Below are 27,883 nucleotides of genomic sequence, written 5' to 3' on the forward strand. Positions count from 1 at the left end.
CAATATTGCCCCCATGTTTATTATTCTGTATCCTCTGTTCTTTTTAGGTTGAGCCTTCGCAGCGCATGCGCTGCAAAGGAAAACGACCTCTTCCGAGCGCTTAGGCTTTTCATCGAAGCACGTGCACGCGTTGCCATTGCCTTCAATGGCAACGCGTGCACGTTAGGAGATCCACTCACTGGAGCCCGCGGCCCATCTGGCCACAATTATAGCTCCCGATGGGAATCCCTCCCCCCTGCTGCCGCGCGAGCGCTTTTCTTGTTTTAGGACTTGTGCCCTGGGTCAAGTCAAGTCAAGTCAAAGATTTATATAGCGCGCTACATACCCGGAGGGTCTCAAGGCGCTTGAAGAAGGGTGGGGAGTTACTTGTCGAATATCCAAGTTTTAAGTTGCTTTCTGAATGCTAGGTGGTTCTGAGTGAGACAAAGGTGAGTGGGGAGTGAGTTCCAGGTTTTAGCTGCGAGGTAGGAGATGGATCTACCTCCCATGGTGGTTTTATTGATGCGAGGTACGGTAGCAAGCGCTTGGTTGGAAGAACGTAGTTGGCGGGAGGGGGTGTAGAAGGAAAGTCGTGTGTTGAGGCATTCGGGTCCAAGTTCATAAAGTGCTTTGTGTGCGTGGGTTAGGAGGCGGAAAGTAATCCTCTTATTGACGGGGAGCCAGTGGAGGTTTTTCAGGTGATTAGAGATGTGGTCTTTACGTGGGATGTCTAGTATGAGTCTGGCTGATGCGTTCTGGATGCGTTGGAGTTTTTTCTGGAGTTTTGCAGTGATACCTGCGTATAGGGTGTTTCCGTAGTCCAGGCGGCTGGTGACCAGTGCATGGGTGACCGTTTTTCTGGTTTCGGTGGGGATCCAGCGAAATATTTTTTTGAGCATGCGAAGAATGTTGAAGCAAGATGATGAAACGGCGTTGACTTGTCTGTTCATAGAGAGTGAGGAGTCCAGGATGACGCCCAGGTTCCGTGCGTGGTCTGTCGGGATGGGTGCTTTTCCAAGGGCCTCTGGCCACCAAGAGTCATCCCAGGCGGAGGGGGAGGTACCTAAGATAAGGACTTCTGTTTTGTCTGAGTTAAGTTTCAGACGGCTGTGCTTCATCCACTCGGCTACATCTTTCATTCCTTCATGTAGGTTGGTTTTGGCGGTGTTAGGGTCTTTGGTGAGCGATAGGATCAGTTGAGTGTCATCAGCGTAGGAGATGATGTTGAGGTTGTGCTGGTGTGCGATGGCCGCGAGGGGGCTCATGTATACGTTGAAGAGGGTGGGACTGAGTGAGGAGCCTTGTGGTACGCCGCAGATGACTTTAGTGGCCTCTGACTTGAATGATGGGAGGCGTACTCTCTGAGTTCTTCCGGCAAGGAATGAGGTGATCCATTCCAGTGCTATTCCTTGGATTCCGATGTTTCTTAGTCGTTGTAACAGGGTGTTATGACAGACTGTGTCGAAGGCTGTGGAGAGGTCGAGGAGGATGAGGGCGACTGTGTCTCCATTGTCCAGTAGAGTTCGAATGTCGTCTGTTGCTGCGATGAGTGCGGTCTCAGTGCTGTGTTTGGCTCGGAAGCCGGACTGTGAGGAGTCGAGGGATTTGTTGGTTTCGAGGAAGGCGGCGAGCTGGTTGTTGACAGCTTTCTCGATGACTTTGGCCAGGAATGGGAGGAGCGAGATGGGGCGGTAGTTTTTGAGTTCGGTGGGGTCAGCTGTGGGTTTTTTCAGAAGGGCGCTGAGTTCGGCGTGTTTCCAGCTTTCTGGGAAGGTGCCTGAATTGAGGGAGCAGTTGATGACGTCTCGGAGGTGTGGTGCCATGATGGAGTCTGCTTTGTTGAAGATGTGGTGAGGGCAAGGGTCTGTGGGGGATCCTGAATGGATGGAGTTCATCAGGCGGATGGTGTCCTCAGTTGAGATTGGGTTCCAGTCATTAAGGATGTTCGAGGGGGGTGAGGGTCCTGCAGAAGGTTGGGTGGGTTGGTCTCCGGGTCTGTTGTCGAAGCTGTTGTGGATGTCTGCGATTTTGTTGTGGAAGAACGAAGCTAGGGAGTCGCAGAGGGCTTGAGAGGGGGTGATGTCGTTGGAGTTGGCTGAGGGGTTGGTAAATTCTTTGACGATGTTGAATAATTCCTTGCTGTTGTGGGCGTTGTTGTCTAGTCGGTCTTTGAATGCGGCTTTCTTGGCAGATCGGATAAGTTGGTGGTGTATGCGGGTGGCGTTTTTTGCTGCTTGGTCGGGGTTTGAGGAGTGGGCAGGGGGGTTTTGAAGAAGCGATGAGGAGATCTGGTCGATGGTGACTTTGTTCCAGTTTCTTCGCAGAGTAGGTTGAGGATGGTTGTGAGTTGTGGACTTATTGTAGGTAAAATGTACGCAGCTGTGGTCCGTCCAATGGAGAATAGTGGTGTGACTGAAGGAGACATGTTTGCTGGAGGTGAAGATAGGGTCGAGTGTGTGACCTGCGATGTGGGTGGGCGTAGTGACAAGTTGTTTGAGTCCGAGGTTGGCGAGATTGTCCAGAAGGGAGGTGGCGTTGCTGTCATTGCTCTTTTCCAGGTGAAAGTTGAGGTCTCCCAGTAGAATGTATTCCTCGGAGGGGAGGGCGTGTGGGGTGATAAAGTCAGTGATAACGTCGCTGCATTGTGCGCGGGGTCCTGGAGGTCGGTAGAGGAGTGTGCCTCTGAGTGTGGTCTTGGGGTCGGAGTGGATCTGGAAATGAAGGTGTTCGGCGCTGGCAAGGTTGACGTCTGAGCTGGTTGAGATGCGGATGGAGTTCTTATGGACGATAGCGATGCCTCCTCCTGTTTGGTCGGTGCGGTCCTTACGGATGATCTTGTAGCCTTCCGGGATGGCAATAGTGATGTCTGGGGCTGATGAGGCGTTCATCCATGTTTCTGTAAGGAAGGCGACGTCGGGAGAAATGGTGTCTAGTAGGTTCCAGAGGTCGATGGCGTGTCTGTGGACTGAGCGGGTATTGAGGAGGATGCATTTTAGGTGGTTGGGGTCAGATATCTGTTGTGCGATCGTGGATGAGGAGTTTATCTTGCTGTCGTCGAACTTGCAGGAGTAGCATGTGAAGGGTCCATGGGTGTGTCCAGGAGCGGCTTGGGCGCAGTTGGGGAGTCGGCCGGGATTGAGGGCTAGGAGGGTGGAAGCGTCGTATGTAATGCGGGAGGGCTGGGCATTACGAGGACCAGGGGCTCTGGCGCTGGGCGCGTTCCAGGAGCGGACGGGCGTAGATGGGCTTACCTTTGGCGCACCTTCGGCGCGAATGGGGTGCGGTCGCTGCGCGTGGACGCTGCGCGTTAAAGCTACTGTCATATATAGATAGTGGAGGGGGGCGGAGCGTGCAAGGGGCTGCTGGGAGGCGGGGAGCGGGGAGGAGACACGGTCCACGAGTGACCAAACACAAAATGGACGGGCGAAAACGAAAACTGTGACTACAGTCAAAGCGTCAGTAAAGTAAATAAATAAACAATCAATGCTGCGCAAAATACAATGAAAAGATTCACATAAAAAACAATACCAGGCCCTATGTTCACCTCTAGGCGCTCAGGGAATGCAGGCGACGTCGGAGCGCGCTCACCCAGGCAGGCAAAGGAGCAGTGGCTGGGGCAGGCAGTCGGCAGAACCAGCAAACTGTGCAGGAGGAGTGGAGCAATCAGCCAGGAGATCGTGGCTGGGAGCGTGGCGGAGCGACCACAATGGAGCTAGTGCAGCTGGTACAAGCCCTGTGGCCGAGGGCCTGTGGTATGAAAGACTCGGACGTGGAGTAAAATACAACAAAGCTGGCAGAAAATCCGAGGAGTGTGTGCATTTTGAGTTGTCTGACACCACCTATGATAACACCTCTCCTGAACTGCGGATGTTCAGTTAGTTGGGCTATGCAGTGAGAGACAGCCATTTTCGCGACCTCGCCCTCCCGTGGGCACCAACCAGAGAACAACAATATTATTAAGCCATTCCATTAAACAACAACATAATAACTTAGCAGCTATTATCGGGCGCACTCTTTTACGCAATGCACAGTCACACGGTCCCTGGGCGCGAGGTCCTCCTGTCTTTCGTTTACTGTCCCTGGACGCCATGGGCTGCTGCGTTTTGTTTGGTTCCCCGCTATTCCAGGCCGTATTAATATGTATCTTTCTGCTTTGTTCATTAGGTGTAATCGCTGGAGGCTCTTTCGCCATTATTCAGGACATTATTTAATTGCCTGCTCACGATGTAGCCTGCAGGAGGAGTATGCAAACAAGATGTTCCCACCTGCTATGTTAACAGAGGCGCACTCACTCACACACAGATAACACAGCCTTAGTTGCAGCGTTACAAGTTCTAAAGAGTGAGAAATCAGGAACCATCATCTCCCCAGGGCACCACAAAATGGGGGGAGGCCGGAGCTGTTTTTGGACAAGCCTTTACGTCTATTCTGTTCCCATGAAAGTAAAATTTACTAGGCTTGTAAACTCTGCCTACATACTCCGAGGACACATGTTCTGCCTCTCCTACAGCCCAGGAGGAAGAGGGTCGCATTCACATAGAAATGAGAAATCGTGTCATGCATTTACATACTTATTGAATTAATTTATGGTCGCCAGTCTAACAGAATGCCAGCGGAAACGGAAGTGAACAAGGATTATATCACAGAATTACCCACACCAATTGTGATGATTATCCGAAAACATGCCTGGTTTAACTTGTCTCTAGTTCATTGCGAATCTTACCGTTACTAATTCAAATAGTGTTAGCTTTGGCTTATTTGCAAAGCAAACTTTATCTCAATAAGTTGCTGTATCAAGCTGCAAGTCAGCTACTGAAGCCCATTCATTTGCTAATCATTTTCCACATAAGGTTGCAAGATCCTGGTGGATTTTTCAGGATTTTGAATAGTTTCTTGTTTGAAGATGTTACTCTCTCCTGTGCACCCCACTCCTGTACTAAGGTTACGACTGACCTGGCACCCACCTTTCAGAGGTTCTTGCATCCACCCAAGTCCGGCCTGGCACTGGTGCGTCCCAGCCTGGCACACACCGTGTGATGTTCTCCGCACCTCCTTCTAGACCCCAGCTCACTACTGTTTGCAGCCTGTCACTCACCCCTCACCTCCCTGGCACTCACCCTTCAAACCTCAGGCCTGGCAATCACTCCTCTTACCTGGCACCCACCCTTCTCCCTATCTGGCACTCAGCTTTGACTCTCTGGGACACTTAACTGTCACCTCCCTGACACTCACCCTCGACCCTCCTGGTACTCATACTTCCCCTCCCTGGCAGATATCCTTCACCTCCCTGACACTCACCCATGTCCTTCCTGGCATTCACTACTCACCCCCTTGGCACTCACCCTTCACCTCCATGGCACTATCCCTTTATCCCCCTGGCCTGGCAGCTACCCTTCACCCCTTGCACTCACCCTTGACCCTCCTGACACTCACCCTTCATCTCCCTGACCTGGCACTCAACCTTTCACCTCCGTGGCACTAGCCCTTCACCCCCCTGGCCTGGCAACTACCCCTCACCCCTGGCACTCATACTTCCCCTTCTCGGCACTCACCCTTCCCCTTCCTGGCACTCACCCTTGCCCTCCTGACTCTTACGTCTCATCTCCTTGGCACTCACTCCTCATCTCTCTAGCACTCACCCTTCACCCCATTGCCTGACAGTAACCCTTGTCCCTCCTGGCATTCACTCCTCACCTCCCTGCCACTCACCCTAGACCCTCCTGGTACTAGCCCGGTTTCCCCCAAGAACAAAAATAACAAGCATTGGCATAACCAATAGGTCTCGGCTTTGGGATCTTATAAGTGTTTAGCCTCGCAACACTTTATGTTGTTGCACCAAGGATATTGTGCTGCATAACTAAAGACTTAAAAGGTCTCAAAAGTGAGACCTATTGGCTATGCCAATGCTTGTTTTGATTTGGCAATAAACGTTAAGACTAAGAGTGATTGAAGAGGTGATAATTACATCCTTTCTTATTATTAATTCATATTATCAACCAGGACCTTTAAATTAGATGAATAACCATCGGGGAGAGGATAGGGTCTAAGAACTAGGGCCGTCGATCTCCAATCTGGGAATCCAGGTTTGTGTCTCAGCAATGACGCTCAACATCCTGTGATTCTGAGCATATCACTTAGGGCCAGGTGTATGACCGTTTTTTGCGGTCGCAAAAGGGTATTCAACCCTTTTGCGACTGCAAAAACCAGTGGTGGTATGTACCAACACTATTTTGAAAGTCACAGACTAGCAAAATAGCGTTTGCGACTCGCTATTAGGAAGGGGCGTACCAAGGGCGAGTCCAAATGGTATGTACCATTGTTTTATAACTGCATTTGCAGTTGCAAAACACTCGCAGTATACCACCTACTTTAAGAAGGTGGTAGACCATTTGCAAACGGGAAGGGGTCCCCAGGGGACTCCTATCCCTTTGTAATGGGTGCAAAAATATTTTTTAAGAGCAGGCAGTGATCACAGAGACCACAGCCTGCCCTTAAAAAATGAAACTGAAAAGTTAAATTTTTCTTTTTTTGAAATGCAACCTGTTTTTCTTTAACCCATTCTGTGCGCACAACGGCCTGGAACAGTCGTGCGCAATGGTGCTCATGTGCGCGGGACATCTCCTGGCAGTCCTGGCACATGGCACCGGAAATCCCTCTGGTGCAGGCACCAGAGGGATTTCTTTTTCTTCCTCAAAGCCTCGGGAGCTGGGGAAGAGCTTCCCCAGCTCCCAAGGCCCCCCCCCCTGGTTTCTATGAAATGACGATCAGCTCACACGTCACGCTGACGCCATTTCATAGAAACCAAAACTGAAATGAGCCTTCAGGCTCATTTCAGTTTCACTTTCTAAGTGCTCAAGGGGCTATATCAGCCCCCTGAGCATGTAGAAAGACAGGAGAGGTATCATTGGCAATTTTACTTAGGGAGGGGGCTGCCCAAAACGGGCATGCTGATTCCCCATCCCAATTTTTTTTTACAGTCTTTCTGCCCCCCGGGGGACACATGGGGGTAGCAGCTCCCAATCTGCCCCCCCACCCCCCGGGGGCAGAAAGCTCACTAGAAACCAGAGCTTTTTTTTGTATTTATGTAGGGGTGGGGGCTGCCCAAAGTGGGCATGACAATACCCCCCTGAGAAATTCCAGTCTGTCTGCCCCTCCTGGGAGGCCAGATGGGGCAGTGGCCCCTGATCTGCCCCTCTGGGGGGCAGAAAGCCCACTAGGCGCCAGCGATTACGTTGGCATTTTGTATGCGTGGGGGTGGATGCTGCCCTGAATGGGCATACGAATGCCCCCACCGCCCAAAAAAATAACCACAGTCTTTCTGCATGTTGGGACAAACCCACCCAGGCCCCCGATTGCCCCCCAGGGCAGCAGAAAGTCCACTAGGCACAGACTTTTTGTTAGCAATGTGCCTACCTGTGGATTTTGGGCAGTAGCGCAGCTGGCATATAGGGAAACCTAGCAAACCTGTACATTTTTTAAAACTAGAAACCCGGGGAAATATAGGATAGGGTGACTTGTCTGGCTCTCATCACGTTCTGTTACCCAGAATCCCTTGCAAACCTCAAAATTTGTCCCAAAAAAACATATTTTCCTCACATTTTTGTGATGGAAAGTTTTGGAATCTGTGTGGATCTACAAAATTCCACCCACCCGGCATTCCCCCAAGTCTTCTGAGAAAAATGGTACCTCACTTGTGTGGGTGGGTCAAGTACCCGCGGCAGGCAAAGGCCCAAATCCTATTGAGGCGACATCAAAATGACCTATCACAAAACAATCTGCTTTCGTAAGGGAGTTCCCATAAGTTTTTGGCCCAGGCTCAGCGGCCATCTAGGGAAACCTGCCAAACCCACACATTTCTGAAAATCAGCAGGCACAAATGTCCTTCCCCCACAGTGTTCCCCTCAGTCTCCTGAGTGAAATAATACCTCACATGAGTGGTTGGGGCAAGGGCCTGTGACTGGGAAGAGCCCAAAACATAGGAATTAAGGGTATAGCACTGAGAATTCTAAGCACTACATGTTTTTTAAAAATAAGTTTTTTTAACCAATTCTGCTTTGGACATCCACAGCTAAATTTGAGGTTTGCTGGGATTCTGGGCAGAGAAACTTTGGTAGATCGACGCAAGCCTTACCCTCATTAGACTCCCCAGGGTGTCTAGGTTCCAGAATTGTGTGGGTTTGGTAGGTTTCCCTAGATGGAGGCGTGCCCGGCCCAAAAAAACAGGTGCCCCCCCCCCCCCGCCCCCCCGAAAACCAGGTAGTTTTGTTATAGGTAATTTTGAAGTCTCCACAGTTTGATTTGGGCCATTTCCTGTTGCAGCCATTATGCCACACAAATGAGGTACCATTTTTATTTGGAGACCTAGGGCAATGCTGAGTGGTAAGAAATTTGTGTCAGCCCGGTGATCCTACAACTTTCCCACACAAAAATGTGAGAAAAAAGTAATTTATTCAACAATATTTGAGGTTTGCAGGGGAGTTCTGGGTAGGGATAAGTTGGGGGACCCACGCAAGCCATATTTTTCTGGACTTCCCAGGGTGTCTAGTTTTCAGAAATGTGTGGGTTTGGTAGGTTTACCAAGATGGCCGCCGAGTCAGGGGTCAAAAACCCAGGTGACTCCTCTTGCAAAACCAAGTTGTTTTGTATGGGTAATTTTGATGTCTTCTCAACACGTTTTGGGCCCTTGCCTGTCACGGGTACTTGACCCACCCTGAGGTTCCGTGACGATTTGAACCCGTGTTTTCAATATTGTCGGAAATACATAATATTGGTATCAGCGAACCGCAAATGATCCATTTTAGTATATCCTGGTGTTTTCGCTACGCTACGAGCAAGAGCACTCCTTTTATAAACACATTTCTGATCTACCCACGGCATCCATCTTAGATCATGGCCGCCATTTTGTGTTTCTTGCCCTCACATACGCAATAACCTCTGACCACTTCATTACGATTAAGGACACGTAGCCTTAGCCGGAGATTCACCTCTCTAGTGACACGTGCACCTTAGACCAGATCACGCTGTAGCTGCATGACTCGACAAAGGCTGCCTCCTCTGCCCGAGGCCAGTCCAGCTAAACTGGTCTTCGTGTCCATTGTCCTGATCACGATTAGGCGGCCGAAGCCGGTAGCCTTGCCCATTTACAACCTACAAACATCTCTTATCCTGCTTTTCTATCTTCCACACCTGGCTCCGTTCCTTTCTTTCCGAATCTTTATTAGGGGGAGGTAACGAAATTTACGATGAGGCGGTCCAGCTCTTGAATGCAATATTGACAAGGGATTGTGATGAACTAGTGGGAACCCCTCTTCGTAGATGTTTTGTAACAGATTTTATCAACGGTTCCTATGTACGCCAAATATTTATTGTTTATGACACAAAGGTTTTGGGAACGCACCAACATGTAAAGAATTCGCCTGAAGGCCATAATTTAGTATATAAGGAGCAACCCTCTTTGTACAAATCGAACAGGCTCCTGGTTACTGCCCATGCGTAGTTTCTGTGACTTCTGTGTCCCTGCAGTAATAAACCTTTGGTCTTTGACGCCACCATCGAGAAGCCTGTGTTTCTGTTCATTTGTGCACCAAGGCAGGTGGAACTCCGGGGTCTTTGGGTGTTGTTCCCTGACACCTCTGGACGGAACCAAAAAGTCCAGAACTCCAATTGGCGCCCAACGTGGGGCGACGTCATTCGGTACCGGTCCAAAAGCCTGAAGAATTCGAGAAGCTTCGTGTGAAGATTCCTGAGGGAGGCGCCCCACTTCATCGATCCCGGCATATCGCAAAAGTGGCCCGACGTTCTCTTCCACGAGGGTTCCCGTTCAGGACGGCTGCAGTGGGCCGTTGCCTTGACCGTCGCCCTGTCTTGGACCCGAGGTGCAGTCCTTAGTACAGCGAAACGTGACGGGTTTCTCCTTGGTGACGTCTTCAGTGCCTCAGTTAAGTATTTAGTGATAGCTAGCTGGTTACTTTGTGAGGGTTGCTAAAATCCTTGATCGGTTCTTGGTTTGGTTTGGTTTTGTAAGATTATCACTGGTTGTTCTAGTTACGATAATCTATTTGGTTTAGTTTGGGTATCGATACATCAGTTCGTTTTGGTAGGCCTAAGTTCTTGGTTCGAGTGCACATATTTGTTTCGTGTTTTGTTTGTTTTGTGTTCCGGACTGAAAATGGTAAGTCGGAATAACTGTATGTTGTCTTGTTTTGGTTGCAACAGTGACTCACGGTTGGAGGACTCATGTCTGGTTCCTCCGATTGGGACTCCCCTGTATGACTTGTATTGTAAATATGGTGTGGGTCCTATATCTTATAATGAGGTATGGATCCGTTACACTGAGAAAGATGGTGTCCTTAGTTGGCCACTACATGGTAGTTTTGAACCCGAAATTCTCGACAATTTAGAAGCGAAATTGTTTAAGAAGAAAGCCCGGCCGGCAATGTTTGATTCTTTCCGTTTCTGGCGAAAAGAATCCAAACAGAGAGAAATTAAAAGGTTAAAGAAAGAACAAAAAGAGCAAGAAGAGTTAACTCTGGAGCAAGCGACTAAGCAGTTGCAAGCTAACGAGTGTGAGAAAGCCATAGAGGTGGCCATTAGAGAGCACAATTTAGCGATTGACAAGTGCTATCCTGCCTTGCCATCGAAAACAGCTAAGATACTGGAGGATTCCGAAAACGATCCTCTGCTATCTTATTTGTTACGGTCACCTCCACCGTATGCACAAGGTGCTACGGCTCCACCTTTACCGAATGTTCAATTGCCGGTTGCTGGACAACCGGGTGTTCCTGCTCCTGTCCCTCAGAATCAGGTTCCCGTACCTCCTGTGGTCAACGTAAATGTTCCTACGGCTCCTCCTCCTCCTGGATTGCCGACTTCTATACCTGTGTCTGTCTCGCTTACACCTACTGTTCCACAAACTATCTTCCTTGATACTTCTACTAATCCGTTATCTGTTCCTACCTCTACTGTGTTTTCTGCATCTGCGAGTATGTTGACTCCACTTTCTGTTCGTCGGAGAATCACTGATTCTGTATCTAACATTCTGTCTCCTTTCTATAAAACTTTAATCAAGACTCCTACTTCCGATTCTGTTCAGAGACGTAGTCAGTTTCCGAGTACTGAGGAACGGGGAATTCTAGATTCCACGGCTCTCAGGTGGATTTCGAAGAGTAGGAGATATAGTACGAGAGATGTGCTAGACACGTTCATGCAGTGGAAAGAACCAACGCAACGGTATGTCTTTGACGAGATGTGCTCGTTGTTACGTGAGGAGATAGAAGAAGATGATGTTGAATCAAATCTAGAAGATTTGATTAAGGTTCAGAAAGAGTTTGCAGCAGGAATGATAGTGGGTGATAATATAGAAGAAGCGATGGAACTGATTTTAAGTTATAGGAATGATCCATCACTTCGTTCACCGAGAGATTTAGAGAAAAGCAAGACGAAGCTAAATCGCCAATATCCAATGAGGGAGGTTCCTCCAATTTGGCGCGAAGCTGTGCAAGCTGACGCACCGAATAATATTGCAGCCGCTCCGTCCCAATTCCAAAGAGTGTGGATACACATTCCGTGGAAGCGAGCTGAAGTGTTAGCAGTGAAGCAGGCCTTGCCAGATCCGCGTAAGAATCCTGCTGGATATTATAAAGAATTGACACAGACAGTTGAGGCTTGTATAATGAACTTAGCAGACATCGATATGTTGTTTGGCAACGTAGTTCCACAACCAGTGTGGGCTAAAATTCGTAGAGAGGATCATCAAGTTGCCTTAGGTGGTGATTGGGCAGCTATCACTGCAGCGGATGGTCAGCAAGTAGGTGGTGCAAAACCCGAACCCCTAATTGCTAACCTTCCAGGTAGAATAATTGATCTAATGAAGACTCTGATGCCCGCATTGCGTGTTAATTGGGACAAGTTATCAGCATGCAGGCAGAAGAAAGACGAAAGTGTCTCTGACTTCTTCACGAGGTTCGAAGAGACTTTTGTAGATCATAGTGGTCAGGACATGAGTACAGAAGGAGGGCAAAGACTGTTTGTCGATAAATTTGTGCATAATTTGTTACCTGAATTATGCAATAAACTGAAAGATTCAGAGAGTGCGTGGGCTGTGTCCACAACTGCGCAAATACTTGCGACAGCACAGTACTACAAAAACAGGGATAAAGAGGAAAAGGAGAAATCAGAGAGGAAAACAAAGGATTTAAAGACTAAAGTTCTTTTACAGCAGGCGTATCCGCCTCGCACGAATCAAACTAATATGCAACAGGGTTCGTATCAAAGAACAGACTATAGTACATCGAGACCTCAATATCAGTGGAACCAATGTGCGTACTGCAAGAAAGAGGGTCACTACAAAAATGAATGTCCGATCTTAGCGCAAAATAATGCAGCAGCAGCTCAGAGAGGTCGTGGTGGTTTTGTGCAAAATTCTAGAGGTCGAGGGCGAGGTGCTATGCCTCCACAAACGAATGATCGTCCTTCAAATCACTTTGATCAACGAAATGGACAGTCTACTCAGCAAAATAGATCTCAACAATATCTTGTTGAAGACTATTGTGAAGTGGATGAGGGATTTCAGCAAAATGGGTACTAGGACAGCCATGGACAGAGAGAGGGAGTAGTATCAGTTCCAGTGGATCAGAGTGGGCCTTATGTCGCAGTAGCAACATCAGGTGTAGTCGAACCGTTTCTGTTGGATACTGGTGCCGCAAAAAGTTCTATCATTCATGCGAAACTCCCTGGCGCACCTTTGTCCGGCTCAACAAATGTTTCTGTAGGTTTTTCAGGCGCCCCTGTTTACAACCCGATATCTGGTCCTTTGTCTATTTCTGTTGGACCATGTCACTTGAAAGCACCTCTGATTTTGACGACAGGTTGTAATGAAAATCTGCTTGGTCTAGATTTGTTAAAACGACTATATGCGACATTGTACTGTTCTCCGGAAGGAGTACAGCTTACGTTGGGTAAAAATATCACTTCTCCGATGTACTTGTCAATGGATGCACTCCCGCCAGAACTACGCTCACTCCCTGATTCTCTTTGGGCAACTGGTCCTAACGATGTAGGCCTTTTAGAAATACCACCATATGTAGTGACTTTAAAAGCGAACGTAAAATTTCCAAGAATTCCTCAATACAAAATATCTAGTGAAGGTGAGCGTGCACTTTTATTGATTGTGCAAGATTTGATTAAGAAAGGTGTGATTGAAGAAACAAGAGGAAACGTCTGTAACAGTCCTGTACTACCGATTTTGAAACGAACTGATCCTACAAAGCCACCAGTTTATAGGTTTGTTATCGACCTTAGAGAAGTTAATAAGATTGTAGTCCCGCAGTTTCCTGTAGTCCCAGACATTACTGCCTTGTTGACATTGATTCCTGCTACAGCCACTTGGTTCTCAGTCATCGACTTGAAGAATGCCTTTTTCAGCATTCCGATAGCCGAGGAGAGCAGAGATATTTTTGGCTTCTGTCTAGGAGGTCGCAGTTTCAGATTTAAACGCGCTCCACAAGGCTATTGTGAGAGCCCATCTATTTACAGTCAAGCATTAAAAAGCCAGTTAGATTCCTTTGTCCTTCCTCCAGGTTCTGCTCTAGTACAGTATGTAGACGATCTTTTAGTGGCTGCCGATGACAGGGAAACTTGCAAAGCAGCTACGATTTCGTTATTGCATCATTTGTCTAATTTGAATCACAAGGTGTCACCTTCGAAAATGCAATATTGCTGCCAAGAAGTGACCTACCTAGGTCATCTCTTGTCAAAGGAGGGAAGGAAGTTGACCCCAGAGAGAATAAAAGCAATTACACAGATGAGTGTTCCACGCACACAGAGAGAAGTGCGTGCCTTTCTAGGCATTACCTCTTACTGTAGGCAGTGGATCCCAAATTTTTCTCTTTTAGCAAAACCATTGGTAGCTTTGACTGGGAAAAATGTTCCAAGTCCGGTGCCATGGTCTGCTGAATGTCAGGAGAGTTTTTCTGAGTTACGAAATGCATTGTGTTCAGCTCCTGTATTGGGTACACCTGATTACAGTAAGCCATTCACGCTCTATGTTCATGAGAGAGAAGGTTGCGCGTTGAGTGTTCTGACACAGAAGTTTGGTGATAAACAACGCCCTTGTGCGTATTTTTCATCAACACTAGATCCGGTAGCTAGAGCGTTGCCTAGTTGTTTGAGAGCTACAGCGGCAGCTGCGGCTTCCATTCGACAATCTGCTGGTTTGGTGATGAACAACATGCTAGTGGTCATGGTTCCTCATGCAGTGGATACACTCATGAATCGAACAAAGACACAACACCTTACCAGTGCGAGACTATCTGGTTACGAGCTGACATTACTAGCGAGTCATATTCAGATCAAAAGATGTAATGTATTGAATCCAGCAACACTGTTGCCGACTGATCAAGAGTCGAGTGATTCCGAGCCACATGATTGTTGTTTTAAAACGGAGGAAGAGACAAAAGGACGAATAGACTTAAAGGATACTCCGTTATCCGATCCAGATGGCACGCTGTATGTGGATGGGTCATGTTTTAAATTGGAGAATGGTGATGTGACTGCTGCTTATGCAGTAACGACTTTGAAGACGATTGTGGAGACTGCAAGAGTGAGTCAGAATTCTGCCCAAGCTGCAGAATTAATAGCTCTAACAAGAGCGTGTGTTTTAGCTAAGGGAAAGAGAGTGAATGTCTTTACAGATAGTCAGTACGCATTTGGCGTGGCCCATAGTTTTGGCCGCTTGTGGAGAGAAAGAGGTTTCATTACGTCCCATGGGACTAAAATCCAACATGGTCAGCTAGTTAACGACTTGTTGGAATCTCTAATCTTGCCGACTGAAGTTGCGATTGTAAAGTGCAGTGCTCATAAAGCAATCACGGATGATGTTGGTCGTGGGAATGCTTTTGCTGATGAAATTGCTAAACAGACAGCTAGAGACACGATGAGCAGAATGTATGTTGCTACGTCTGCAAGATGGATTGCTGACTCTGGAATGTGTGAGGATACTATGGAAAGTGTGAAAGAGATTCAGAAAGAAGCAACTGAGGAAGAAAAACGTGTATGGAGAGAAAGTACGGGCAAGTTGGATTCGAATGGATGTTGGATTGATTTGACAGAACAGCAGCGTTGGATGTTGCCTGACGCGTATGTGCTTGCAGTGGTGACAATGGCGCATGGAGTAGCGCATATAAGTTCTAAAGGAATTTGTAAGATGTTGGCTCCGGTCTGGAAGAATGATGGGATCAGTAAGTGTGCATAGAGAGTGGTGAAAAATTGTATGGTATGCCTGATGCATAATCCTGGCAAGGAAACTCCAACTCCAGCTGGTCATTTCGCTCCTCCTTCCTGCCCCTTTGAAGTGATTCAGTTAGACTTCATTCACATGGAGCGCTGTAATAATTTAAAATATGTCCTAGTGGTAGTTTGTGCTTTTTCCAGGTGGATTGAAGCATATCCACTAAAGGACAATACTGCCCTATCAACTGCCAAGATTCTTCTCAAAGAATATTTCCCTAGATTTGGAATGCCACGGATTGTATGGTCAGATAACGGAAGTGAGTTTATAGGGAAAGTTATGCAGAGTGTGTGTGCTGGCCTAGGTCTGAAACAAAAATTCCACAGTGCGAACCATCCCCAGTCTGCTGGTTTAGTGGAGGGTTACAATGGCACCCTCAAGCTAAAATTAGCTAAAATACAAGCATCCACAGGTTTAGCCTGGCCAGACGCACTTCCTTTGGCTTTGTTATCAACGAGAGCAACTGTACATTCTAGAGTGGGACTCAGTCCATACGAAATAATTTTTGGCCGTCCGGCAAATATTTGGGGTGTGCCGAGGCCTAAAAAGTTTTGTTCTCTAGAATATCCTATGTTGATAGACTACCTGTACGACTTGACTGCTAAATTGAGTCTTATTCACCAACAGGTTTTCGATGCATTGCCAAAACCTCCGGAGAGTCCAGGGCATCAGCTGAAACCCGGCGATCAAGTTGTGATCAGAAACTTTGCGAGGACGAAGAACCTTCAACCGAGATTTGTCGGACCCTTCCAAGTCCTACTGGCAACGAGAACAGCGGTTCGTGTGGCTGGACGCAAGCATTGGGTGCATGCATCCCATGTAAAGCGTGTGCCTTTGCCACTTCCTTACGACGACTGGGTGAAGAAGGGAATTGGTTCCTCCGAATTTGAAAGCACACCAAAATTCATCCCCTTCAGCGATGCCGAATTAATCACTGAAACTCCAAGCTCTGACTCTCCTCCAGAAAAGACTCTTTCGAACACTGAACATTTGTCCCCCGCATCAGAAAAAACTCTGTCATCTACGAACTTGAACACTGCAACAGCTACCAGTGAAACGCTATTTGCTAATCAGACAGTACCTGCGAAGCAGAGATATAACTTACGAAACCGTAAAATGGACAAATAAAGCAGGCAACTGCCTATAGTGATATTTCGACATTTTGAACTTTTGCCTTCAGCCAGGAAGTTTGCTATTTGTTTTATTATTTTTAAATTGCCTTGCCGTCTGGGTAGCCGTAGGGTCGTGGCTGTGTGCCTAGTTGAATTTGCAGGGGTCTGACACAAGGTCGATCTTTCTGTTGGTTCTGGGAACTCCCAGGGCTGATAGAGGCATTTTCATCTACGTACACATCATCAGTGGTCGCGAGCGGATTGTAGAAGATGGAGCTTCCTGCGCTGCAACGAGAAAATGTGATTTATGTTCGCAGAAACAGACTTTATAGAATTCTTCATAGCAAATGCTTTTTGATGCAATGTGCCATTACATTCTTGATTATTTTGATAACGTTGGTGGGTGGAATCGTCTTCAGTATAAATTTGATTTTTGTGCCAGTTACTACAGTACCTCCCCTTGATCCTGCTACTTCTACTGTTTCTTCTATACACTCTTTTCATTTGTTTCCCGAACATGAGCAAGCCCGACGCTCAGAGTTCATTAACAACACTTTTGTACAACTCTTGCATCAACACCAACTGGTAGTTAACACTACAGACTGCTGGGTGTGTGGCTTGATACCCCACACTATGGATAAAGGTATTCCTTATCTGGTTTTGCCTTTCAGCTACAATGGATCATTTCAGGCCCTTCAAACAATCTTTGCTTATGCCCTTGAAACCTATCCTCCACGTCCACCACGTTCCACTAAATATAACTCTGCCAACAAAGCTTTAGTCCAGGGAATTATTGACATGGTCAAGGACGTCAATAATACTCCATCATACCCTAGAGACGAATTGCGAGTATATTTAAGTTGGAATACTTCAGAGTATCGCCTTAGTTTAGGAGAGAGCAAGCGTAAAAGCTCAACTCCAATCTGGGTCGTACCTCACCGAGGTCAGGTCTGTTTGCAAGGGAATGGGAGAAATCCGAGAGCTCAGCTAGGGAGGAGTGAGTGCGTAGAGACTTATGTGTTTCCGGCTAACTCTTCCCCTGCCTTTCTTACTGCTAGGGGTACCTACTTCATCTGTCGAGATAGAGCTTATACATGGTTGCCTGCCGACTTTTCAGGATCATGCTATATTGCTCGATTATTGCCTCCGACATACACTGCTTCATCTGATTACCACAGAACCAGAGTAGTGAGAGGTGTCTTCAACAAGGAAGATACTGCTGGTCAGGAAGCTGGAGACTTCTTCAAAGGCTTCCTTCCGTTCTGGGGGCCTATGGCCAATAGTAGAAATATACGTCAGCTAACACGGGTAGTTGAATCTACTATTACCGAAACTGCTGGTGCCCTTAGCAATTTGACAGCTGAGCTTCAGGCGGATAGACTCATGACGTTGCAGAACCGTATGGTTCTAGACGTTATCCTTGCAGATCGAGGTGGGGTATGTAGAATGATCCAATCGAGCTGCTGTGTCTTTATTCCTAATAATGCTCCAACAGTCTATGAGGCGATCTCTAAGCTACACAAGATTTCCGACTCTATTCACGTAGACAAGGGAAACTGGTCCTTCATGGAGTGGTTTTGGACTCTGATCTCGACGTGGGGATGGAAGGTTCTAATGGTCATTGGTGTCATCTTAGTATTCCTATTCTCATGTTGCCTGATTATCCAGTGTGGTCCTGCTCTGTGTAGTCTTTGTGCTGCAACTTGTTTTAGGAAGCCACCTGCGTTTGGAGAAAAGGCACGAGAAAGGATGATGATACAACAGCATGTCACTGACCTGATGAGCATAGAATTAGACTCTGACATAGACTGAGTAATTGCCTATGTAAGGGCAAAAGGAGGGTCTGAGGTTCCGTGACGATTTGAACCCGTGTTTTCAATATTGTCGGAAATACATAATATTGGTATCAGCGAACCGCAAATGATCCATTTTAGTATATCCTGGTGTTTTCGCTACGCTACGAGCAAGAGCACTCCTTTTATAAACACATTTCTGATCTACCCACGGCATCCATCTTAGATCATGGCCGCCATTTTGTGTTTCTTGCCCTCACATACGCAATAACCTCTGACCACTTCATTACGATTAAGGACACGTAGCCTTAGCCGGAGATTCACCTCTCTAGTGACACGTGCACCTTAGACCAGATCACGCTGTAGCTGCATGACTCGACAAAGGCTGCCTCCTCTGCCCGAGGCCAGTCCAGCTAAACTGGTCTTCGTGTCCATTGTCCTGATCACGATTAGGCGGCCGAAGCCGGTAGCCTTGCCCATTTACAACCTACAAACATCTCTTATCCCGCTTTTCTATCTTCCACACCTGGCTCCGTTCCTTTCTTTCCGAATCTTTATTAGGGGGAGGTAACGAAATTTACGATGAGGCGGTCCAGCTCTTGAATGCAATATTGACAAGGGATTGTGATGAACTAGTGGGAACCCCTCTTCGTAGCTGTTTTGTAACAGATTTTATCAACGGTTCCTATGTACGCCAAATATTTATTGTTTATGACACAAAGGTTTTGGGAACGCACCAACATGTAAAGAATTCGCCTGAAGGCCAAAATTTAGTATATAAGGAGCAACCCTCTTTGTACAAATCGAACAGGCTCCTGGTTACTGCCCATGCGTAGTTTCTGTGACTTCTGTGTCCCTGCAGTAATAAACCTTTGGTCTTTGACGCCACCATCGAGAAGCCCGTGTTTCTGTTCATTTGTGCACCAAGGCAGGTGGAACTCCGGGGTCTTTGGGTGTTGTTCCCTGACACCTCTGGACGGAACCAAAAAGTCCAGAACTCCAAAACTCCAACCCACGCAAGTGAGGTACCATTTGTATCAGGAGACCTGGGAGAATGCTGGGTGGTAGGAAATTTGTGGATCCATGTAGAGTCCAGAACTTTCCCACACAGAAATCTGAGAAAAAAAGTGATTTTTTTCAAGTAAATTTGAGGTTTGCAGGGGGTTTTGGGTAGGAAAATATAGGGGGAACCCACGCAACCCATACCTTGCTAGGTATCTAGTTTTTAGAAATGTGTGGGTTTGGTAGGTTTCCCTAGATGGCTGCCGAGCCAGGGGCCAAAAACTCATGGGACACCCCTTGCAAAACCAGGTCATTTTCGGGGGTATCTGCGTGTTTGGTCCCGGGCTCGGCAGCTATCTTGGGAAACCTACCAAACCCACATAGTTCTGAAAACCAGACACACAGGGGAGTCCAGAGAGGTATGGCTTGCGTGGATCCCTCAACATTTTCCTACTCAGAATGTCCTGCAAACCTCCAACTTAGCTAAAAAATCACTTTTTTTCTCATATTTCTGTGTGGGAAAAGTCTGGAATCAATGTGGATCCCCAAATCTCTTACCACCTAGCGTTCACCCCGGTCTCCCGATAAAAATGATACCTCACTTGTGTGTTTTTTCTACCCAGAATGCCCTGCAAACCTCAAATTTAGCTGCAAAAAACAAATTTTCCACATATTTTTGGGTGGAATCACTGTGCTGGTATAAATGTCTTACCCCACAGCGTTCCCCTCAGTCTCCCAAGTATAATGATACCTCACATGTGGGGGTGGGGCAACGGCCTGTGACTGGGAAGAGCCCAAAACATAGGTATTAAGGGTATAGCAAAGAGAATTCTAAGCGCTACATTTTTTTAAAAATACGTTTTTAGCCAATTCTGCATTGGACACCCACACAAGTGAGGTAGAATTTCACTCAGGACACTAAGGAGAACAATGTGGTGGAGGATATTTGTGCCAGCACGGTGATTACACACAAAAATATGTGGAAAATATGTTCCCATTGGGAATCGCAAACAGTCATGGCTGGACTGGTTGTAGCCGGTACCGGGCATTTCCCCGGTGGGCCACCAAGGTCGAGGGCCGGTTTTGGGGCCCCTAGGGGCTGATTTTGTCACAGGGCCATTTTTGCGCACAGCTGGAATACTGGCCACTGTAACAAGATCGGCCGAAACCGGCTGTAGCAAACAGCTCGCCCACACCCCCAAGCCCTCAGGGGGCTGGCCAAGCATTTTGCCAGGGCCGGTTTTGGTTCCCAGTCCGGCCCTGCAAACAGTGTCTGAGACACTGATGCACATTACATTTTGCTTGTAGCAAATTGCGAGTTGCAAAGCGAAGCAATTTGCGAGTCGCAAAATGCAAGCGTCTTACAACTAGCCCTTAATAGCCACAGTGCCTAACAAAAATGAATGTGTCCTTATGTAATGCAAGTGGTACTCATGTAAAGCGCTCTGATACCAGATACCTTCGGGTCAAGTTTGCGCTATATAAAACTCTGGGGAAAAAAAAGCTTACCATGAAACTTAAACTTTTACTGTAGGAACATGTTAATGGAATAATTATATAACAGTGCAGGATTTTAATGTTAAAATTACTACCCCATATTTCCCCAGTGAGGCAGTAAAATAAGTACCTATTCCCGAGAGATATAAAGGGGGAAATAATGTTTATGGAAGCCAATAATTTAGGATATCTAGATGGCTGGTTGTTAAATGATGTGCCAGCAGTGGCATACGAGTGGGTAATCAGTTGGTATCAACCATAGATCACAGCAGTGGTGCTTTACAATTTTTTGAAGTAGGGTGCTGGCCATTAGCAATGCCTCACTAAGGTGGTCCAGAGATATGTGACCGTCTTTGAAAACACAACACATGCTGCCAGAGGAGAAGAACAACATCTGCAGGGCCTCTTTATTGTTCATTCTACATCTAATTTTTTTTCAAGATTTATGGGGCTTTGTCTTCGAGGAGAAGTTAGTAGGTGCAAGGAGAGTGATCAATATTTACTTGCTCGGCCAGAGTGTCACGTTAGTGGACATATAAAGAGTGACCACTACTTGACCAGAGTGCGAAGTTAGTAGATGCATGGAAATTGATCCAAATTCACAGTGGAGACAGAAGTTGCAGTGAAGCATATTGTTAGAAATGGGAATTTCTGGTTAGCTGAGGCGTGTGCCATAGCCAGGCAGAAACCACCATTCTAAGTCAGGGCAAGGAAGTCACCCGCCAAGATAACCCCTGCTCACCCTCTTGGTAGCTTGGCACGAGCAGTCAGGCTTATCCCAGAGGCGATGTGTAAAGCATTTGCGCACGCACTCACCAGCAACAACATCCTAGGCCCCCCACAAAAGGAACTCCACACAAGGTATATGCAAAAATAGCCTTTGTATTACAAAACACATTAGATAGTAAACACACACTTTACAATGTGCCATAGGCACGGGCAGAATTTACAAGGGATTATATTTATTTATTTATTTATTTTATTTTATATTCTTCTATAGCGCCTGATAGACCCCCGGAGGGGTATCTCCGCGCTTTGCCAGTGAGAATATCCTCAGATGATTATGGATAGATGAATGGTACATATTGACAGAGGGGGATCAGTTACTGGGGAATAGATGTGTTTTTAAGACCTTACGGAAGGTCAGATGGTTGGTAAGTGTTCTCATCTCAAGAGGTAGGGAATTCCAAAGCTTTGGTCCAAGATGGGCCAAGGCTCGCCCTCCTTGTCTGGACTTTTTTATTCTAGGCACCTGCAGAAGCTGCTGGTTACCAGAGCGCAGGGTTCGTCCAGGGGCATAAGGCAGGAAGATGTTGGCCAGATATTTTGGGCCTTTGCCTATCACACTTTTGTGGATAGTGCATAGGGTCTTAAAATGCACTCGCTTCCTCACTGGTAACCAATGGAGCCTAATCAGCAGTGGGAGGGAGGGAGTCCTGGGGGGAGCATTGAGGATTACCCTTGCTGCCGTGTTTTGGATTACCTGCAACTTTTTGAGCTGCCCGTCATTTGCTCCTAAATGAAGGCCGTTGCAGTAATCCACTCTGCTGATGACTAATGCCTGCACAAGTGTTTTCCTATGGCAATCTGGCAGATAGGGAAACACTCTTCTTAGCATTCCGATGGCTCGGAAACAGGTACTCGCCACCTGATTTACGTGGTCCTTGTAAGTGAGTGTCTGATCTAATAGCACTCCAAGGTTTCTCACCGTGTTTTTAGGGCTAGGAACAGGACCTAATTCCAGGGGCCACCAATCCGGTGTCCAGTGTGTTGCTGCTTGTCCAAACAGCATGACCTCCGTTTTTCCTATATTGCATTGGAGACAGTTTGATGACATCCATGCAGATATTGCTCTCAATCCCTCTGCAAAAGATCTTTTTATTGCAGGTGTCAGGTCTTTAAAGGGAAAGAGGAGTTGGGTGTCGTCAGCGTACGACACCGGTGTAAACCCGAATGATCTTGCTAGGTTGGCCTGGGGGCCACATACACGTTGAAAAGTTTAGGGCTTAAGCAAGAACCCTGTGGCACTCCCTTATTGAGCTCCCTGTGGATGGATTTGTGGGAGCCCAGCCTGACCTCTTGAGAACGGCCTGACAGAAAGCTTTCCATCCATGCCAGAGCCACACCTTCCAGTCCTACGTCCTTTAGTCGCTCAAGAAGCACTTTGTGAGACACCCTATCGAAAGCGGCGGAGAGATCCAACAGCACCAGAATCATAGAGCTGGCTTCATCCAGTGCCATTCTGATGTTATTGGTCACTGTTTGAAGGGCTGATTCGGTGCTGTGATTCGGCCTGAAACCAGATTGAGAATAGTCTAGGCCCTCCGTCGCTTCGAGATGTTGTGACAGATAGGTGTTCACATGCTTCTCAGCTATCTTGCTGATGTATGGCAGGAGTGAGATGGGACGCAGGTTGGAAAGGTCGGTCCATGGGGATGCAGCTTTCTTGCGTATTGGGTTTACCACCGCCCTTTTCCAATCTGCTGGGACTTGTCCTTTAGAGAGAGAGATGTTAATAACATTCTGTATGAAGGGGCCCAGGAGAGGGATCAGGGGGGGAACTATCTTAGCAGGGAGGAGGTCATTTGGAGATCCTGATTTGATGTGAGTAATGCGATGAGGGAGATCTGTACTTTCAATAAGGGGGAAGTATGATATTGGGTGTGCATTATCTTTAGGCGGGGTTAGAGGTGCGATCTTATTGATGCCACTCGTGCTGTTATTGGCAGCCACTATTTTTTCATATATAGTATTTATTGTACTCTCAAAGAAAGATGATATCTCGTCGCATAAGGTCTGTGAGAACTCCTCAGAGCTCTCACATGCGGCGGGTTTGACAAAGTTTTGAAGGATTTTAAAAAGCTCCTTGGGACAGTTAGTGGCTTCTTCTAGCTGTTGCAAAAGACGATTTTTTCTAGCCTGTCTGATGTTTTTATAATATTTAGATTGAGCATGATGGAAGACCGCTCTAGTCTCCTCGGTCTTATGTTTCCTCCATTTTTTCTCGTCTTGCCTACATTTCTGTTATATACATGGGACAGGGCCACGTGGACCACTGTCAGGAATATGACTTTGTAGGAATAACACTTAGAACACAGAACAAGTAGAAGCTTCACACATGATGCATAAAAACACATTCAGCGGTGTAGGGAAAACACATGATGCAGAAAAACACATTCAGCGGTGTCAGGAGGACACATGATGCATAAGAACACATTCAGCGGTGTAGGGAAAACACATGACGCATAAAAACACATTCAGCGGTGTCAGGACACTTGATGCATAAGAACACATTCAGCGGTGTAGGGAGAACACATGACGCATAAAAACACATTCAGCGGTGTAGGGAAAACACATGACGCATAAAAACACATTCAGCGGTGTCAGAAGGACACATGACGCATAAATACACATTCAGCGGTGTAGGGAAAACACATGATGCATAAAACACATTCAGCTGTGTCAGGAGGACACATGACGCATAAATACACATTCAGCGGTGTAGGAAAGCAACTTTGTACATGATGCATAAAAACACATTCAGAGGTACCAGAACACAGGGTGAGCAAAACATACAACACACAGTGCATTTCCTAGCACCCAAAAGCAATAGGACATAGATCATAATAATACCTAAACCACAGTAAGCGCAGAAATCATAATAGCACATAAACCACTTTTAGAGTCCAGGTTGCGCCACTGCGTCAATACGTAAACGTAGCAGCTGCCCACTACTTGCTGGGCAACTGAGGACAGGGACAGAACAGGGCCTAAACGCTGCGGCTGGCACTAAGTGCTGCGCAGCTGGGGAAGGCCAAGGTAGGGATGAAGGAGTGCGACTCACTCCTAGTCCAAAGAACAAGTCCCTAGAAAGCAAAACCTAAACGGAGCAGCTGCCCACAAAGTGCTGGGCAGCTGAGGACAAAACTGCGTCAGGGGGCTCTCGCTAGCCCTTAGAAACAAGTTGCGCCAACGTTGGAGCCCTTTAGGCTCTAGAACACTACATGTGCCCTCTAGCTCCTCAACCACAAAGACTGCGCAAAACTGAGCCATCTGGCTCTCTAAATTACTGGGGCCTTGGAGCCACGGGGCTCTGTAAAGAAATACATGCCCCCAAGTCCCTCTCGGGGACTCTTTAATCACTACGGGCCATCGTGGGAGCCCTCTGGGCTCAGAGCACTACTGGGGCGGGGGAGCAACCTCGGCTCCTTGAATAAATATGCCCCCATTGTTGGAGCGCCATGGCTCTGGGGGAACACAGGCCCCTGGGACTTCAGGACCCCCGGGGCCCCTGATCACTTCTGTCACGTTGGAGCGGCCCACTTAGCAAACGGGGCCGCTCTGATGCCGTCTTTCTCTAGCGCCGCAGTCGGTACGAACAAGCAACATCTAGGGAGTCCCCAGCCCTCCTCAACTTACCGGGCTGTTCCCAGGGGACTCCTCAGACTGGACGCGGCAGGGGCAGGCGTCCGCTTCACTCGGTTCCCCATCTTGGGACCGGGACTTGGGAGGCAGAGCCCTACAGTTCCGGGCTGACTCCCCCTTTCTGCTGGCGGCCCCGGGGCTCTACCCACTTCACGGGAGCCCCGGGCGCGGTAGGACATTCCTCTTTTCTTCCGAGGGCTCAAGGAGGCGGGGTGGGCTCCCGACCTCCTCTCTCTTCTTCTGGGGGCGCCGGCCAATCCCAGCACGGCGGCGGGCGGGACTTCCTCTGCAAACTGGAAGTCCCGCCCAGAGTAAGGCATGATGCCGCCTGATTTCCTGTTTCGCCCGCGGCTGCATCGGAGATTTCGGGGGCAAATGGCGAGGGGTAGGCACCCTCGAGGTGAAAAATAAAAGCAGAAACGGGGTGGGCACCCGTCAAGGCTCCTGCACATGAAAAATAAGCGAGGTGGGCACTCGCATTAAAAAATGAGCCAAAGGGGGGGATCCCCACGCCGGGGAATCCCTCGGAGGAAAGGGCAGCATCACGCTGCCAATGAGGAATGCAGCCATGAGGGGCCGACTACCTAAATAACAGGGCAAATTTAGAATCACGCGCTTTCCAGGCACTAGGGCAAGGAAAAAGGTCCCTAAAGATAAAGGAGAGATCCTGGGGCAAGGAAAAGGAGAAGCCAGCTCCCAGCAAAGCAAGTCCCCCAGTCATCCAGACAAGGCAGAGGGGTCCCCAAGAAGTCCTCCAATATCCAGGCCATCCAGGGGCTGGGCAGGGCCCAGGGAGGCAAGCCTTCCCCTGGGCCCCAGCAGCAGCACGCCCCTCTTACTATTCACTGACAATGCTAGGGTCATTAGACGCACCACAGGGGGCGGAGCCAGCATTGTGTGGGGAAAGCCCAGCCCTATTCAGGTCCCAGGTATACTCCTCCCTCACATCACTCATGCTAATCTCAACACTCACCACCGGGGCAGACCCATCATGACTCATGGAGCCAGGCTCCCCAGCCAGCTCCAGCCAATCACAAGCCAGACACAAATTACACAAACATGCCAACTTCTAGAAGTGGCACTTCCGCACTAGACACAATCACGCCGCATACATCATTGCGCAGCATTTAATCACAAGAGGCCGCACATACCAAACTCACATCTGCACTCCCCACGCATCAGGAACTACCAGGGACACACACATTCCCCATGCATTCCTATGGGAGGCCAGGCCAATCTCACATGCTCACTCAGAGAGCGCACGCAATTTACACTGCGCCACAGTGCTAAAGTGCGCAAAGACCGGAAATCATTATAATTATGTAACACTGAAAGGCAAAAAAGTTCAGGGGTGAACCTGCCAGAAGGGCCAAGTCCAACACATATGGAGGTACATCACTAATCACTGCCTGGTCAGAGTCTGACGTTACTAGACGCATAGAGAGTGATGCATATTCCCTGAACAGAGGGTGAAGCTATTAGATGCATGAAGAGTGATCCATATTCACCGCATGGACATAGCATGAAGTGTAGACGCATTAAGAGTGATCGCTATTCCCAGCATGGACAGTGTCAAGTTAGCAGGCGCATGAAGGCACTATTCACTACTAGGCCGGAGTATGAAGTCAGTAGATCCATGGAGAGTGTTCCATATTCACTGCTTGGCCAGAGTATAAAGTCAGTAGATGCATGGAGTGATATCCATATTTACTGCTTGGCCAGAGTGTGAAATTAGTAGATGCATGGAGATTGATCCAAATTTACAGCATGGTCAGAAGGAAGATGCAGTGAAGCACATGGAGATAGGTCACTATTCACTGCCTGGTCAGAGTCTGACGTTACTAGACGCATAGAGAGTGATGCATATACATTGAACAGAGGGTGAAGTTATTAGATGCATGAAGGGTGATCCATATTCACTGCATGGACATAGCATGAAGTTAGCAGACGCATTAGGAGTAATCACTATTCACAGCATGGACAGGGTCAAATTAGCAGGTGCATGAAGAGTGATCACTAACTATTTACTGCTTGGCCAGAGTATGCAGTCAGTAGATGCATGGAGAGTGATTCATAGTTACTGCTCGGATAGACAAGTCAGTGGACGTATGAAGAGGGATTACTATTCACTGCTTGGCCAGAGTATGCAGTCAGTAGATGCATGGAGAGTGATTCATAGTTACTGCTCGGATAGACAAGTCAGTGGACGTATGAAGAGGGATTACTATTCACTGCTTGGCCAGAGTATGCAGTCAGTAGATGCATGGAGAGTGATTCATAGTTACTGCTCGGATAGACAAGTCAGTGGATGTATGAAGAGGGATCACTATTCACTGCTTGGCCACAGTATGCAGTCAGTAGATGCATGGAGAGTGATCCATATTTACTGCTTGGCCAGAGTATGAAGTCAGTAGATGCATGGAGAGGGATCCATATTCACTGCATGGACAGAGTAGGAAGTCAGTAGATGAATGGAGAGGGATCCATATTCACTGCATGGACAGAGTAGGAAGTCAGTAGATGAATGAAGAGTGATCCATATTTACTGCTTGGCCAGAGTATGCAGTCAGTAGATGCATGGAGAGGGATCCATATTCACTGCATGGACAGAGTAGGAAGTCAGTAGATGAATGAAGAGTGATCCATATTTACTGCTTGGCCAGAGTATGCAGTCAGTAGATGCATGGAGAGGGATCCATATTCACTGCATGGACAGAGTAGGAAGTCAGTAGATGAATGAAGAGTGATCCATATTTACTGCTTGGCCAGAGTATGAAGTCAGTAGATGC

At 47.7% G+C, this 27,883-nt stretch overlaps 1 protein-coding gene across 1 annotated transcript in view; it reads right to left on the reverse strand.

Annotated features, from left to right (window-relative positions):
• Positions 1-27,883, reverse strand: part of TSKS (testis specific serine kinase substrate) — a 308,284-nt gene that overhangs the window by 60,918 nt on the left and 219,483 nt on the right. The gene's annotated exons all lie outside the window — the stretch shown is intronic.

Source organism: Lissotriton vulgaris, chromosome 7, assembly GCF_964263255.1.
Source record: "Lissotriton vulgaris chromosome 7, aLisVul1.2, whole genome shotgun sequence".
Lineage (NCBI taxonomy): Eukaryota > Metazoa > Chordata > Amphibia > Caudata > Salamandridae > Lissotriton > Lissotriton vulgaris.